Genomic DNA, 15,310 nt, shown 5'->3' with positions numbered 1-15,310 from the left:
TGTACGATAAATTTACCCTTACCAATTAATTAATATTTTATTTTTTTATTAATTTTAATCATATTAATTAAAATAAGTTAATTATATTTTAAATTTAAATTATAAAATACATTATATTCAAATAATATATGTTAAATATAGTTTTTTAAGAAATAATCTATGTAAATTTAATTTTTTAAAGTTTCCTTATTTTTTCTTTTTAATTTCTTTATTTTTTTATATTTTATTCAATTTTATATATCTTGCATTAGTATAACAATAAATTCTTTAATTATTGATTTGAATATTTAATATAACATTGTTGATTAAAAATGGATTGTTAGGAATTTATTTAATCATGCTCATGAATAGAGACAAGGGGCCTATACTAACTAAGAGAGAGAGAGAGAGAGAGTGGAAGAAGTCATAAAATGGGGACAAATAGTATGGTTGATAAGAATAATTAAACAATTCTTCCCAACTTTCCTGAGGTGGATGGCAAATTCAAAGCACTAAGAAGATACAAAACCAGGTAACATGTAACTATACTGGTTCATACAAGTTGTTGCAGGCAATCTGCTCTCTACCTTCAGATAATTTCTCAAGAAAAGAAAATTTTCTGGAAAAGCTTTCTGATCCAGTGGTAACTTAAACAACTTTCGTCAGATATGTAAGCATGAATGGTTAGCTCATATTTTTGTATATACCAGCTTAAGCCTACATGTCTGAATCTGAGAATGTTAACTGTTCTTAACACCAAGTTTCTCATGTGACTCAGATATTGATATATAAACAAGATTTAATTTGTTTCTAGAGTGATTATCACATATTGATATGTTTGTTACCTAAGAATGTTTATTGATGCAGCCTTTTCAGAAGTTTCTGCAGGAGTATTTGCCAGGATTCTGGAACTTATGCATTGGCTTGTTAGGTAGATAAACCAGAAAGGCTCGAACATAAAATTATTGTTCCATGAATCCAGGATAATGGAAGAAGAACCTGTTAATGTCAATGAATTCAAAGAATTAGCAAGGAAAGCCCCTCCTAAAATGTACTATGATTTCTACACTGGCGGAGCAGAGGACCAGTACACCTTACAAGAGAATGAGGAAGCTTTTTGCAGGATCATGTAATGCGATTAAAACCGATTAACGATCTATATCAAACTTGTTTTCGATCATTTTACAGATTATGATATGTGACTTCTCAGTAATCGGCCTAGAATTCTTCGAGATGTGAGGAGCATTGATTTATCAACTACGATGTCAGGTTATAACATCTCAATGCCAGTTTTGATTGCCCCAACTTCTATGCATAAGCTGGCTAACCCTGAAGGTGTAACCTACTCAGCTTCGAAGATTTCTGATCTTAACTTATTTCAGAACTTTTATCGAGTACGTTTCTGTTTTCATTCCAGGATAGATTGCAACAGCCAGAGCAGCATCGGCATGTAACACGATAATGGTATCGATAATATATGTATGTGTGCGTTTTTTATGAACTTTGATCAATAGTTATGGTCCAAAAATGAATTCCTTTCTGAATTCAGGAGTTGAGATTCTTGTGTCTATTTTCCAGGTTTTATCCACCGGATCTACCTGTTCATTGGAGGAAGTAGCTTTGAGCTGCAGTGCTATTCGCTTCTTCCAGCTATTTGTATATTGGCCTTAACCTGAACTGATTCAATACCGGCATGTGGACTTTATCATTAGTTAGAAGCAGTAGTTTCTTTTTAGTCCTCAGAAATACCACTGATCGGAAATGAACACCAATTCGATTTGCTCGGTGTAGGTGTATAAGAGACGGGATATATCAGCTAAGCTGGTGCAGAGAGCTGAAAGTAATGGATACAAGGCTATTGTCCTTACTGTCGATTGTCCAAGAATCGGTCGAAGGGAATCAGATGTTAAGAACAAGCGAACTATCTGCATTCCAATTTTTCATCTACTTTCTATCATTGATATGAATACTGTTTTTGGTTTTGCATCATACATGAAACGTTATGTATGTCTTATGCACCCCGTGTGAATGATTACTTGTGACGAATACCTGCAGACTCATCGTACCTCCGCCGAAGAACCTGGATGGTTTATTGTCAACTGAATTTGTTTCTGCAAGTGAAAATGTCCCCATCCAGTTCATGAACCAGGATTCATCTAGTTTACCACTTCAGATTAATCTGCTTTATATGACAGGGATAAATCATTGTTCTGGTTTTACATATGATGAATTCTTACGACTCGCAGTGCAGAAAATCTGTGTCTTAAGTATAAACACTCCTGTTTGATATTCTTAATGACATATTACCTGTAAAAAATGTTACAGGATGGAGGTTCAGGTTTGGAAGCTATTATCAACGGGACTCTCGATGCTTTGTTCCATTGAGAGGTAACAAAAAGTGAATAATCCGAGTTTAATCTTATTTGTTTCCTCGATACAAATTTTTTATCTGTTGGCTTAAATACTTAGAATAGGGTCTCATATGTGCACAAGGACAGTTTGTTCTCTCTTAATGTTGATGTTCACGAGTACCATGGTTCTCACGGTATTGTTTCATTAACTATTAAATTCTGGTAGTTGTGCAGGACATTGCATGGCTGAAATCTACTACAAACTTGCCAATTCTGATCAAAAGGGTGCTCACTAGCGAAGATGGTAAGGTCGATCCACCGATTTCGGTCGATATCATCCTGTTCTCGTTTATTTGTGTTTGCATGCTTCCTTTTGGCTACAGTCTGCTAATTGAATAGCTTGCTCAATATCTGATATATCTTATTCACAGCAATAAAATCCTTGGAAGTAGGTGTTTCAGGGATTATCGTCTCCAACCACGTAGGTCGGCAACTAGATTATTCGCCAGCTACCATTGATGTTCTGGAGGAGGTGCTCCCCTTCACTTACTATTGTTGCTGGTGGCCATGACATAGTTGCAGCTTATAGAATTTTATATGTTCTAAGTTTAGAAAATCGATCGTTTCTATGTTCTTGACTCCAAAAGCACATTAAGTTGTGCAGGCATATATTCAACAGATTACTGAAATTTAGTCCCCCCCCCAAATGAGTTCACAGGTAGTTCATGCTGTTGGAGGAAAAGTTCCGGTTTTCATTGAAGGAGGAATGTGGCGAGGAACCGATGTTTTCAAGGCCATGGCCCTTGCTGCCCGAGCTGTCCTAGTAAGCTCTGCAATCACCATCACAAAGCTATAAGAGAATTTTGTATGCTGATGGTGTGTTTCAGGTGGGAAGGCCGGTTGTGTTCGGACTTGCGAGAGGCGATATGGAGTGAAACGAGTGCTCGAAATGCTTAAAGATGAGCTCGAACTGGCTATGGCGCTCTCTGGTTGCTCTAGTCTGAAGGAAATTACTAGGAGCCATGTCAGGACGGAACGTGAGCAGCAGATTGTCTCCATGCTTTAATGTTTATCCGGAATGAAACGTGTCGACACTCGTTTTGACGTTCTAATATTATATTATCACTATTATACTAATTTACATTATTATTATTATTATTATATTTAATAAATTACTAAATTATTATTATTTTGGTTACAGGTTTACAAAATAACTCAAGTATGCCAAGAACCCTAAACCCAAGACCCATTTGGAGCCCAGAATTGATCCAGGTCTAACAAGAAACCCTAAACTCGTTTAAGGTTCCTGCTAGGATTTCCAGAACCCCTTAACGTCGCCTTGAAGTCCATCCATTGAATCTAGACCCATCCAACGGTCCAGATCACGCCCTGCTGCCAACCACTCCCATGCCACCGCTGCTGCCGACCACTCAGCAATCACCGCCACGCAACCAATCACGGCCGGCCATACCATGCATGAACCATCATTAGGCACCAAAACAACAACCAATAAAATATATTAGTGTTATTTTTAGATTGTAAAAACGGGTATAAATCCCGTATCATGCGATGTAAACGGGGTTGAACCCCTTTGAGATTTTCCAGAACAGAAACAAAGCAATAAAACACGCATATTTGAGAGGTATTTTGCATTTATTTTTACTTATTATTTAGTTTATATTCGAAGCAAATTGAAACATAAATGATGGGAAAAAAACAAAGGAACCTTGCATGTAAAGTATAAAGAAAGCCAAGAGTTTTAAAGGGAAATTTACCTGAGTCGTCTAGCCTTCGTCGGATGTTCGTCGAAGTGCATGAGTAACCGAAAGGTCGAGAGGCTTTGGGGCTTGTTTTGGGGTGTTTGGGTTATTTTTAGACGAAAATAATTAGATAGGAGGTTAGATATATAAAAAAAGGGGTGATATGTGTGATTTTAGGAATTCCGGCCACCATGTGCGGTCGCCAGAGCGGTTGTCGGACGGAGACAGGCGGGGGGCCGGCTGAGCCAGGGGAGAGGATATCTCGCCCTCTCTCTCTCTTTTTTTCCCCTCAATCGGTTACAAATGAGAGAAAAAGAAAATTATGTGATATATATAGATAAACTAAAGTATAAAACTACAACATAAATTCCTCAAATTTTTCACGTGTTTTACAAAACAGTCACCAGTAGGGACTATTTTAGAAATGTAGCCATTTTCGTATATGCCTTAATGTATTTTAGTAAAATATCAGTTAAGTCCTCAAAACTTTAACCTTGTTTTATATATTAGTCCCTGAAAGGACTTTATTTTAATTTTCCTTTTTTAGGCCTGATTATTATTATCTTTCGGTATTTTATTTACTGCCCCATGTAGCTTTATATATTTATATTTTAAGCACTATATTAAGTTTTATTTATTTTATTTCAGTACTGTAATTTTATTATATTTTAATTTGATCCCTCTGTTTTATTTATTGCTATTATTTATAATTTTAACTTTTAATTTTGAATCTGTTTATTTTAGTCCCTTATATTTTTTCATGTTATTTCAATTTTGGCATGATAGTTTAATAGTTTAATTTTTAATCTATAATTTATATTTATTTTGATTTTTGCATGTTGATTGCATTTTAATTCATTTTAGTTCTAATTAATCATGTATGATATCCTCATCAGCATCCCTTGACTCGAATAAATAAATTAATTAAGGGTAATATTCGAGCATTTTAATATTGCCGTAAAGTAACTGTCTTAAATTATAAGAAAGTTACTTTCGATAATTTTAAAACGAAAGTCTATCCCGTTAAGTAACACCAATTAAATCGAATCCATTTTTAAAATTCAAGCATTGAGAAAAAGATTGTATTCTTTTAATTAAATTCATCGAGAAAAGACTGTTAGATCGAATCTATGGTCTCGTCTCACGATATTTAATTAAGTGAATATTCTTATTCTCATTAAATATTGGTAAAATAAATAATTAATCAATTGTTTGATATGTTATTTATTTATTTATTTATTTATTTGACTTTTGCATGTGTTTTCAAAGGATTTTCAAAATATTCGATCCGAAATAATTAAATATTATTGTTTTCACTCTTAAAATTATTTTTAGTGTTATTATTTTGAAATTTAGAATGGAATTTTAATATTTTTATTTCGATTGGAGTAAGAATCAATTGCTTCAAGGTATGATAGATCGGTTCTTCTCGATAGGAAATAATTAAATATTATTATCTTTCATCCAAAATTTCAAAGAACATTATTTTAGGGGATCTTAAATTAAATTAGACTCGAACTTGTACATTTTTTGCAAAGACAATTAATTAATCGACTAGGTACCGATTTAGGGCGTTATGGGGGTGCTAATCCTTCCCCACACGTAACCGACTCCTGAATTCAAATTTTGGTAACACAAACCCCGAGTTTGTCTTTTTAATTAAAACTAATATTTTATTAAAATGACAAATTTATTTTTGGGTGCCTAATCACACCCTAATCAAGGATTGGTAGTGACTCCGTGAACCACGTTTTATCACAAATTTATCACTCAAAATTCATTTTCGAAGCAGGACCACCCCTTTTTCCCCACTGGGTAAAAGACCGTTTCGACAGCTTGGCGACTCCACTGGGGACCTTTAGAGAGTCAGGCCATTAGTCAATTAATAAATTGTCTTTGCAAATAAAAATTATAAGTTCGCTCTAATATGGCTTTTGATCCTCTATTTAGGTTTAAATTAGTGTTTAATTAACCATTAAATAGTTGTACTAATATGTTTGTTGATGTTTAAAGAGTAAATAATTGTTCATGATTTTGAGTTTTTTGTGTATTATTATTTACTTTGTTTTGCTTTTCCTCACACACTGCACTACTGCATTTGCATAACATGAGCTAAAACCCCGCTCCGTCCTATTTAAGTAGGAGTGAGAGACTACTCCCTCGTGTGGTTTTCACCTCCGCATGAGATAGTGAATCACTCTTTGGGCTCACGCCTTATGATCCTCGTGAGGTTTTCACCTCCGCAATGGCATAAGAAAGTGTGTCCCCTCGAATTGAACTCGATCTAAAAGCCTGTGATAGGCCAGGATTGAGGGTACCGACAAAGGACAATTCGAGGACCTCTTACTTTAGAACCAAACCCAACATGTAGTAAACTTAGAACCTAGATACACCTTACCCAGACTATATGATCTTGTGAGGAGAGTACACAAGGAAAAGCTTATTTAAGCATTTTCTAGTGTAATTTTAATTTTTCGAATAAATGTATGTAAACTAGAAATCATGCGGTTAGGTTTAATTTCTTGAATAAAGCATGTGAACTAGATGACATGAGGTTAGGATATTCTATAAACGAGGCATGTGGGCAGAAATCTTGTTTGGGTAGGATCTATTAAAGCATTATGGGGTAGGTTTTATCGATAAATTGAATTATGTTTTAATTAATTCATTTATGATTACCGGTCGATTTTCTTTCTTTATTTTGTCATCATCTTACATTGCACTATTCATCTCATTGGTGTTGATCTATGACCGATGTCCATATAGAAGACTATAAATATGGAATGGATGATTCAAAAAGAGGTAGAGGATAATGCATATGTCTTAAGATGGTCCGAGCAGTCTCAGTTGACAAATGGAGACAGTTTATCGCCGACGTATGTGTCAGAGCTGAGTGGGTATACTCACATTAATGTCCGTCAGAATGATCTAAACGAGCTGAAAGAGATTTGGGGAAGATTGGAAGTACCTGATAAGCAGTTGTTTTATCAACTCTATAGAGACATTTCATATCTCCTTGATATCCCGATTGATCGAAATCTGTTCAGAGCTCTGGCTCAGTTCTGGAGCCCCGCCTATAGCTGTTTTACATTTGGCTGAGTGGGCCTAACACCTACTATAGAGGAGTACCATGCCTTGATTCATTTCCTGAGGTTCCAGATGGACAAAGTATACACCAAGCCACCGAATACTCCTTCTTTTAAGAAGAAACTACTTCTGATCACTGGTATGAGCGAAGAATGGGTTATGAGAGGCATAAAAAAGAAAGAAGAAAGTGAATGCTTCAATTGGACCCTTCTTAGAGAACTGATTGACCATCATCCTGACAAAATAAAGAGGATCGACTTGTTTGTTCTAGGTATCTATGGATTGGTTATTTTCCCGAGAGTTTTTGGGCATGTTGATGTTTCAGTAGTCGACATGTTCAAAAGATTAGATAGATATGTGGATCATGTTCCAGTTATCCTAGCAGAGATATTCCGTTCCTTGAGCTCTTACTGACGAGAAGGGGAATGACGCTTCATAGGTTGTGTACCATTGTTGCTAACCTGGATCCTTAGTCATTTCAAACACATCGAGAGAGCACCTGGTCGGGTCTTATTAGATGGTTTTTCACCGTTGAAGGATTTCATTTCTAAAGAGTGGCATGGGGCTTTCACTGAGGAGAAGTGCATGGTCATCTTTAAAGACATCCGAGACAGTGACATTATGTGGCGTACCTCATGGAATGTCTCATCAGACATATTGTATCGATGTGGAGACAGAGATTGGGTTCCATTACTAGGTATTTGGGGATCTGTTAGGTATGCCCTATTACTTATTTCCCGATAGTTTGGGTCCAGGCAGTTTATTCCAGCAACATGAGAGTTGTCCAGGTCTGAGTTTTCATTTAGGGGAGAACAATACAAGAATAAAGTTAAAGGGGTCGCCGATGCTTGGAGACGCACCCATCGAGTAAATCTATTTACTTTTAGCTTAATGTTATCTCGAGGGTACGAAGAATGGAGAAGTAATAGTGTCAATGATAATGTTCCGATGGGCAATCCAAAGAATACTCAGCCTATGGAAGAACACCTCAGAGTGATCCCATCTCCACTTGAGCAAGCCATGCTTGATTTTGAGGCTGAAAGGAAACAATAGAGAAAGACGTTACAAAGGTTAGAGGATGAATCATACCAAAGGAGCGTAGAAATTGACATCTAAAAGAGTCGAGTTGACCAGATCGAAAACGTAGAAAAGTAACTCATATTGGATTTCAATGATCTCCAATCGTCATACCAGCGAATGGTTAAGAATAAGGTAGCTGCTAGCTCAAGTAAGTCTCCTGCTGAATAGAGATAAGAAGTGGTTGGGCTAAAAAGAGTAGTTGGGGAAAGCAGTGAAGAACTCAAGCAAAGTAGACATCAGGCGAAGCTACTCTCGAGAGAAAGAAATGTCATTGAGCAACAACTGCAAGAGAATCAGACCCAGAATGAAATATTAAAAAGTAAAATCTTGAGATTAGAGACTACGTTGCGACGATATCAAAGTCAAGAAAGTAGTTCAAACCATGCTGAAGTGGAAAATTTGACGAAGCGTGTGAATGAACTAGAGGCTTTAGTTCAAGATTTTCAAATAAGAGCAAATGAGCTTCAATTAGTCCCGTATGAAGGAGTTATACAATGGCGTTGTCGTTGGGAGCAAGCTCAGTGGAGAGTTAGGAAAAGAGAGGATCTTATTGCAAGATACCTACAGCAGGCTCAGGGAGTGGCTCAGTATTTGGTTGACCTGTCACAGGAAGCTAATGATATGATCGAAGGGTTGGAGCCAGAGACTGAAGAATGCCATAAAATCTTCGAGTTATTAGCACACATCCAACAATTAGGAGAGATAGTTCAGATGTATCTGTGATGTGTTTAATCCTTGTAAGTTGTCCTAAGGAATCGTTTCAGAATCAATATCTTTCATTGCATTCACATCACATTCATATAGCATTTACATCGTATTTATTTTTACGAATAGCATTATAACCATATTTTTCACACTCATTAATAAAACACCAATATTAATAAAAACATTGCGTGGCAGTATACTGGACACTTACAAGCATCCGTACCACACGCGGAAAAAGGCAATGGATGACAGAATTGCCCAAATAGAGAAAGTTCAAACTGAAATGCAAGAGAATTTTAAGAAAGCGCAAGAGGATATGCGTGAACAGATGACGAAGGCTCAAAACGACATGATGAAAAACCTGGCTAGTTTGATGCAAGGCAATAGTATAATTCGAGAAGAGACTCCAGCTATCGATCATGTTGCCGAGGAATGTGTGTATCCTCTAGGTTTTGAATTGGGGGCTAACGGTGGAAAAGCCCCGGTTATTAGTACTTCTGAGGAACCATTATATCCCCCTGGCTTCACACCACTGCATGTCCGAGCATAACAAGCAAAGACTATTCAACTGGAAAATATACAAGTGAACCTATATGGGTCTTCTATAAACCCGCAACTGATTGAAGATGTCCCTGATCTCGATGAAAATGACAAAAAAGAACATAATAATAAGATTAAGAAAGAGTGGGAACAAATGAAGCATGAATTCTGGGCTATGAAAGAAGATGCTAGCCTGTATGGAATTGAATCCAGAGAGCTCAGTCTGGTTCCCGATTTAGTATTGCCACCGAAGTTTAAAGTGTCGGATTTGAAAAAATTTGATGGTACCCGTTGTCCTTCTACACACATTACAATGTTCTGTAGAAAAATGACAGGTTATGTTGGAGATGATCAACTGTTAATCCATTGCTTTCAAGAGAGCCTGACAGGGTCAGCCATATAAACACGTAAAATACGTGAGGTCAAACCGAATCCTGTTGCAAAGTATGGAAAAAAATCCAACGAAACCTTCAGACAATATGCCCAAAGGTGGAGAGATGTAGTTGTACAAGTTCATCCACCGTTGGAGGAGGAAGAAACAAATATGCTTTTTGTAAACACTCTGAGGGCTCCGTTCTTTGGACACCTCATAGGGAATTTGTAACATCCCAAACTACGGGTTAGTGACTAAATTGTAAAGTCTCCGAATATGGTGATTAAAATAGAATGATTGAATAGTATATAGATTTATATGTAATTATTGTATAGGATTAAATTGAAAGGAAAAAGGAATGGAAGGGCAAAGAAGGAATTAATTAAAGAAGGGATATATATTAGTACACGTGGGTTGGGGAAAGAGATATCAAAGTCTCCAGAGTTTTCTTCTTTATTCTCCCAGCCGTGAACTCCAACTTGCAAAGGTAAGATTTCTTAATAGTTGATTATTAGTTGAAATTTAAGTTGGGTTTCGATCATTAGATGATAACTAACCTTAAGGAAAGCTTAAGTTGTCTTATAATCAAAAGATGAAGAAGTTATAAGAAATTAAAGAAAATGAGTTTTTATATGAAATTATGGAAAAGAGTTGATAAGTTGAATTTGAAGTTAAATTTGACTTGTCATCAACCTAATTAAAGAATATGAAGTATTAGAATTTGATTTAGAACATATTGAAATTTGAGTATGATTTTTGAATTCTAGGAAGAGAAGTGGATTTTGAAGTTAAGGATGTATTGAATGAGTATTAATGATTTTAAGTATGAGTAGATGAGTTAAGTATATGTAAAGGAGTGAAATAGGAAGTGTTTGAGAAGAAATGAGGTGATTTTTGTGCTCAAAATATAATTTTTGTTTATAGGGTACCAATACCATATGAATGGGTATCGATACCTCCTCTTGAACGAAAAATTACAGAATGTCAGTATGGTATCGATACCATATAGGGGGTATCGATACCCCCTGAAGATGAAAATTTCCAGAATGTAGGCAGGGTATCTATACCATAGGAAGGGTATCTATACCATAGGCAGGGTATCTATACCATAGACAGGGTATCTATATCTCAGTTAGGGATGTATTGATGCCTACTTTATACAAGAAATGAAATTGGTCTTTCCTTTAGTGTAGAAATTGGAAGATTAAAGTATACAATTAGATTATTGATATGTATAAATGTATTACTATGTAGATATAGAACGTAATTTCGTTCCGGAATAAACGAAGGATTAGGATCGAGTCAAGCAAGCAAGGCTAAGGTGAGTGCATTTTATAGTTAAAGTGTATAGAGATAAGACTTGTGATAAGTCTATCTCTGATAGTTGAATTTATATTTCTATTTTCATGTACATGTATATATATATTATTGTTATAGTGATTTCATGCATAATTCATTATGCTTTAATATGATATTAAGTGAATGAATGCCATTACCAGAGAAACAATCCAGGTATATGAATAATGGAAATGATTATATGTGTTACATGAAAAGTGATGAAAAGATATGAAATGAGAAATGTATTCATGTTTAAGCCCATGTTATATGATATGAGAGCTATAGGTATAGTTTGCATGCCAAGAGTCGAGGGTTTATAGTGGTCATTCGAGACATATCCAGTGGTACTTCGGGACGTATCTAGTGGTTCTTCAGGACGTATCCAGTGGTCCTCCGGGACGTAGTGGTCCTTCGGGACAAATATTTACTGCCCCTAGTGGGAATTTATCGAGCTGTGGTGACAGCATTAGTGCACAACCTCAATGTACTCACGTACCTCTGTTATCAATAATGTATATGGGCAATTAAAAGATAAATTAAAGTGAATGTGATGCAAGAATGTAAGTTTCATATGTGTATGACATGATTATATATGTCATAGTGAAATATATACATGCATATTGAAATGTCATGATCAAATGGTAAGAATCCATATTCATGAATCTATTGTTACATGTTTATCTATTGCCTCACTAAGTCTATGACTTAGCGTGTAAGTGATTTACATGTAGGTACCAAGAAACAAGAAGAGCAATAATAGAAGTGGCAAGGACATCATCACTACTAAAAGATCAGATCATAAGTAATTGACAAAGTAGGTATTTTTGTTGTGTATAGAGCATTGGCATGTAATAAGTTGTTAATTAGGAATGCTCTGATCGATTTTGTATTTTGTGGTCTCTTTTATGTAAATTAACGTATTTTGTTTTAATGAAATTTAAAATTTCTCTGTTTTTCTTTAAGTGTCAAAGTTTGAAAAGTCAATGTGACACATCGGACTCATATTCGGGTCGAATACGGGTTACGGATGTTACATTTAATGGCATCAGAGCTAAGGTTTAGTCGATTCTCGGCATAAACCAGAGTCTAGAGTGTCTTATAATGTATACATGCCAACAAAATAGTATAAATTTCTGATCTGATAGAATAGTAAGTATGTTGTTTTGCTAATAGAACTATATGGTTGTATTTTGTTAGATGTCCGGACATGATAGCTCTAAAAGTGAAGCAGAAGATAATAGACTCACTGAAAGCAGTAATTCACCTGCCCTGGCTAGGCAGAGTGAAGAATAGACACCCTCTGGAGTGCCTGTAAATGATCAAGATGTGTTTTGTAGGACGTTAGACGCTGTATTGACACGTTTCCAACCTCCTGTCACTTCAACTCCAAGAATAAATGTTGCAAAGGAGTTGAAGGGTTTAGGAGCTCCAAAGTTTAAAGGTTAAGCCGAAGAAGGTTATGTTGCTGCGGACCTTTGGCTTAATGACATGAAAATTATGCTAGAGGGACTTCATTGTTCTGATGCTGAGAAACTAGATGGAGTAGTTTCCTTGCTGAGAAGACAAGCAAGGATTTGGTGGACCAATGTTACACTGAGAATAACTAGTGATCAGGTAATTTGGTCATTGTTTTTAGAGTAGTTCAAGCATAAATATATAGGAGATCAGTTCATTCGACAGATGAAGCAAGAATTCATGAATCTGAAGCAATAGAACCATACAGTGTATGAGTATGAGTATAAGTGTGAAATCAACAAGTTGAGCTGTTTTGCTGCCGAGCTTATTCCTACAGAGAAGGATACTTGTGACTGGTTCATAGAGGGATTGCGTCCTCGGTTGAAAGAAATGTTGATTTTATTAAATCTATCATCATTTCAAGAGGTGGTAAACCGTGTTAAAGCTCTGGAAGGAGCTCAGAATGAGAGGTTTGGAGATCCCAGAGCTTAGACATCGAAAATAACGGGTGTAACATCGAGTGCTACACCATCAAAAAGGGGAAGAGATGTTGGTTCTCGACCCCAAGCTAGATCAGAGTCAGTGGCATCCTGTTGAGTTAATCGAATGACGAAATTGGCCAAGAGGGGGGTGAATTGGCAATAAAAATTTTGTGGAAGCTTTTGCAGAAAATTGAAAGCAATTGCACAGCGATTTACAGTGGTTCGACTTTCTCAAACAAAGTCTACGTCCACTACCTTAGCTATCCACACTAAGGATTTTCCAACAAATTCACTAATTTGTTCTTTCTTTTGAGGCCAAAGAGATAACCTTACAATTCCCTCAAGAGTATACCCCAACTCTTGAGAACACTCTTTTCTCAAAGAGAAGATTACAAATTTGCAAACTTACAAGAAAACCTCACAAGGTAAGATGTTTGCACAATTCTAGAACAAAGAAAAGAACACTCAAAGATGAATACAATTGAGCACAAAAAGTGTTCTTGAAAGCAAAATGAATATTGAATGAAAATGGGCTTGAAATGCTCAAACTTGAGGTTTGATGCTTTCTCTTTGATTCTCTCTTGATTCTAGTTGCTTGATGTTTCTTGTTATTGATCAATGGCTTCTAAGCTTGCTTAAATACACCTTGAATCACTTCTGAACGTTGGGGATAATTAGAGAAGATATTATAGCCGTTTTAGTGTGAAAACATTTAATAAAACAGCTTGGACAGTGGGGGGAATCGGTTCCCTATCATAGGGAATCGGTTCCCTAAGTGTAAAATTCAAATATTTCGACCGTTGAACAGGGGGGAATCGGTACCCCTTGGGGGGAATCGGTTCCCTCCGAGCATTCTGGAAATCTCGGAGCCAAACCATTCAGGGGGGAATCGGTTCCTCCTATGGGGGGGAATCGGTTCCCTCTGAGTATTCTGGAATTTTTGGCTTTGAATTGGTTCGAAATACTTTGTAAAATATTTTGAAATTGTTTTATGATTAAAACTTAATTTTACACTTAAGTAAGGATCAAAAATGATTTTTGAAATATTTGGAGTAATGTTTTGATATTCGAATAGTTATATCGAATATACTTAGAAAATCATTTGGAAAATCTTAAAATCCATTTAACTTAATTTGTTATATCGAAATATTAAAATGTTTCAACAATCTCCCCCTTTTTGATATAACAAAACATTTTAGTAATTTTAAGATTTTTGAAATCAAGTTTTGAAATTAGAAAATTAAAATTAGAAATTACTCCCCCTTACTTTAACACTTATTCTTCTCCCCCTTTTTGTTAAATCAAAAAGACATTGTAAAACAAGGTTTTGTAAATCATTTAGCCAATTGATTTATTAATTATAAGCTTAAGCTGCTAAGATCATAATCAAAAGAGAGGTTAGCCATTAGTTTCATAAATCAATATTCATAAATAATGTGATATGGCAAAATTGGTCATATTGCTAATGATAATGTAAATGATGCAAAAATGAATAAAACACACCAAACATATAAGTTCACACCATTCATATATCCAAAATCCAACAATCCACAAAATCAAACATATCAAAATGTTGAAACAATATTCATTTTGTTCAAAGTTTTAAAGCTAAACATAAAATCAAGCATCCGGATCGGTAGGAGGAAAACGGGCTCGCATTGCGGCCATCTCGTGTGTGAGTTCATTTATACGAGCGTTGGTTGATTCATTGTTTGCACGCATCTCCCGAAGAATCTCTAATTGTTGAGCTCCCATTGTGGATAAATGAGACTCTATAGAGGAAAAACGCGAGTCCATGGTAGCGTATCGGTAATCGAATGTCTCCATAAAGGATTGAAAATATGGAGGCATTTGATGCGTTTGTTGTGCTTGCTCCTCGGGCTGCTCTTCGGGCTGATCAGGTTCTTCTTCAACTTCATCAATATCCCTCATTAATTGTTCAAACTCGGGATCTTCGTCAGCTTCGGGTGGAGCTTGTGAAGAACTAGCTCCCGGAGTAGAAGAACGAACCCATTCACCGGTTTCTTTGTCCTTTACCCATCCCGCTCTCGTTAAGGAAAGAAGATTTATTTGTTTCTTAAGAGGAAAAACGGCATCTAGACTTACTCTAAGCCCAGCTTTGGAAAACAGATTACTCAAAAAGCAACCATAAACTAGAGA

At 35.9% G+C, this 15,310-nt stretch overlaps 1 pseudogene; it reads left to right on the top strand.

Moving 5' to 3' along the window:
- The first annotated feature begins 957 nt into the window (after positions 1 to 957).
- On the top strand, positions 958 to 3,254 carry LOC120167484 (annotated as a pseudogene).
- The last annotated feature ends 12,056 nt before the right edge of the window (positions 3,255 to 15,310 follow it).

Source organism: Hibiscus syriacus, unplaced genomic scaffold (assembly GCF_006381635.1).
Source record: "Hibiscus syriacus cultivar Baekdansim isolate YM2019G1 unplaced genomic scaffold, ASM638163v2 tig00111678_pilon, whole genome shotgun sequence".
In the NCBI taxonomy this organism is placed as follows: Eukaryota; Viridiplantae; Streptophyta; class Magnoliopsida; order Malvales; family Malvaceae; genus Hibiscus; species Hibiscus syriacus.
This window is presented reverse-complemented; position numbering and strand designations above follow the sequence as displayed.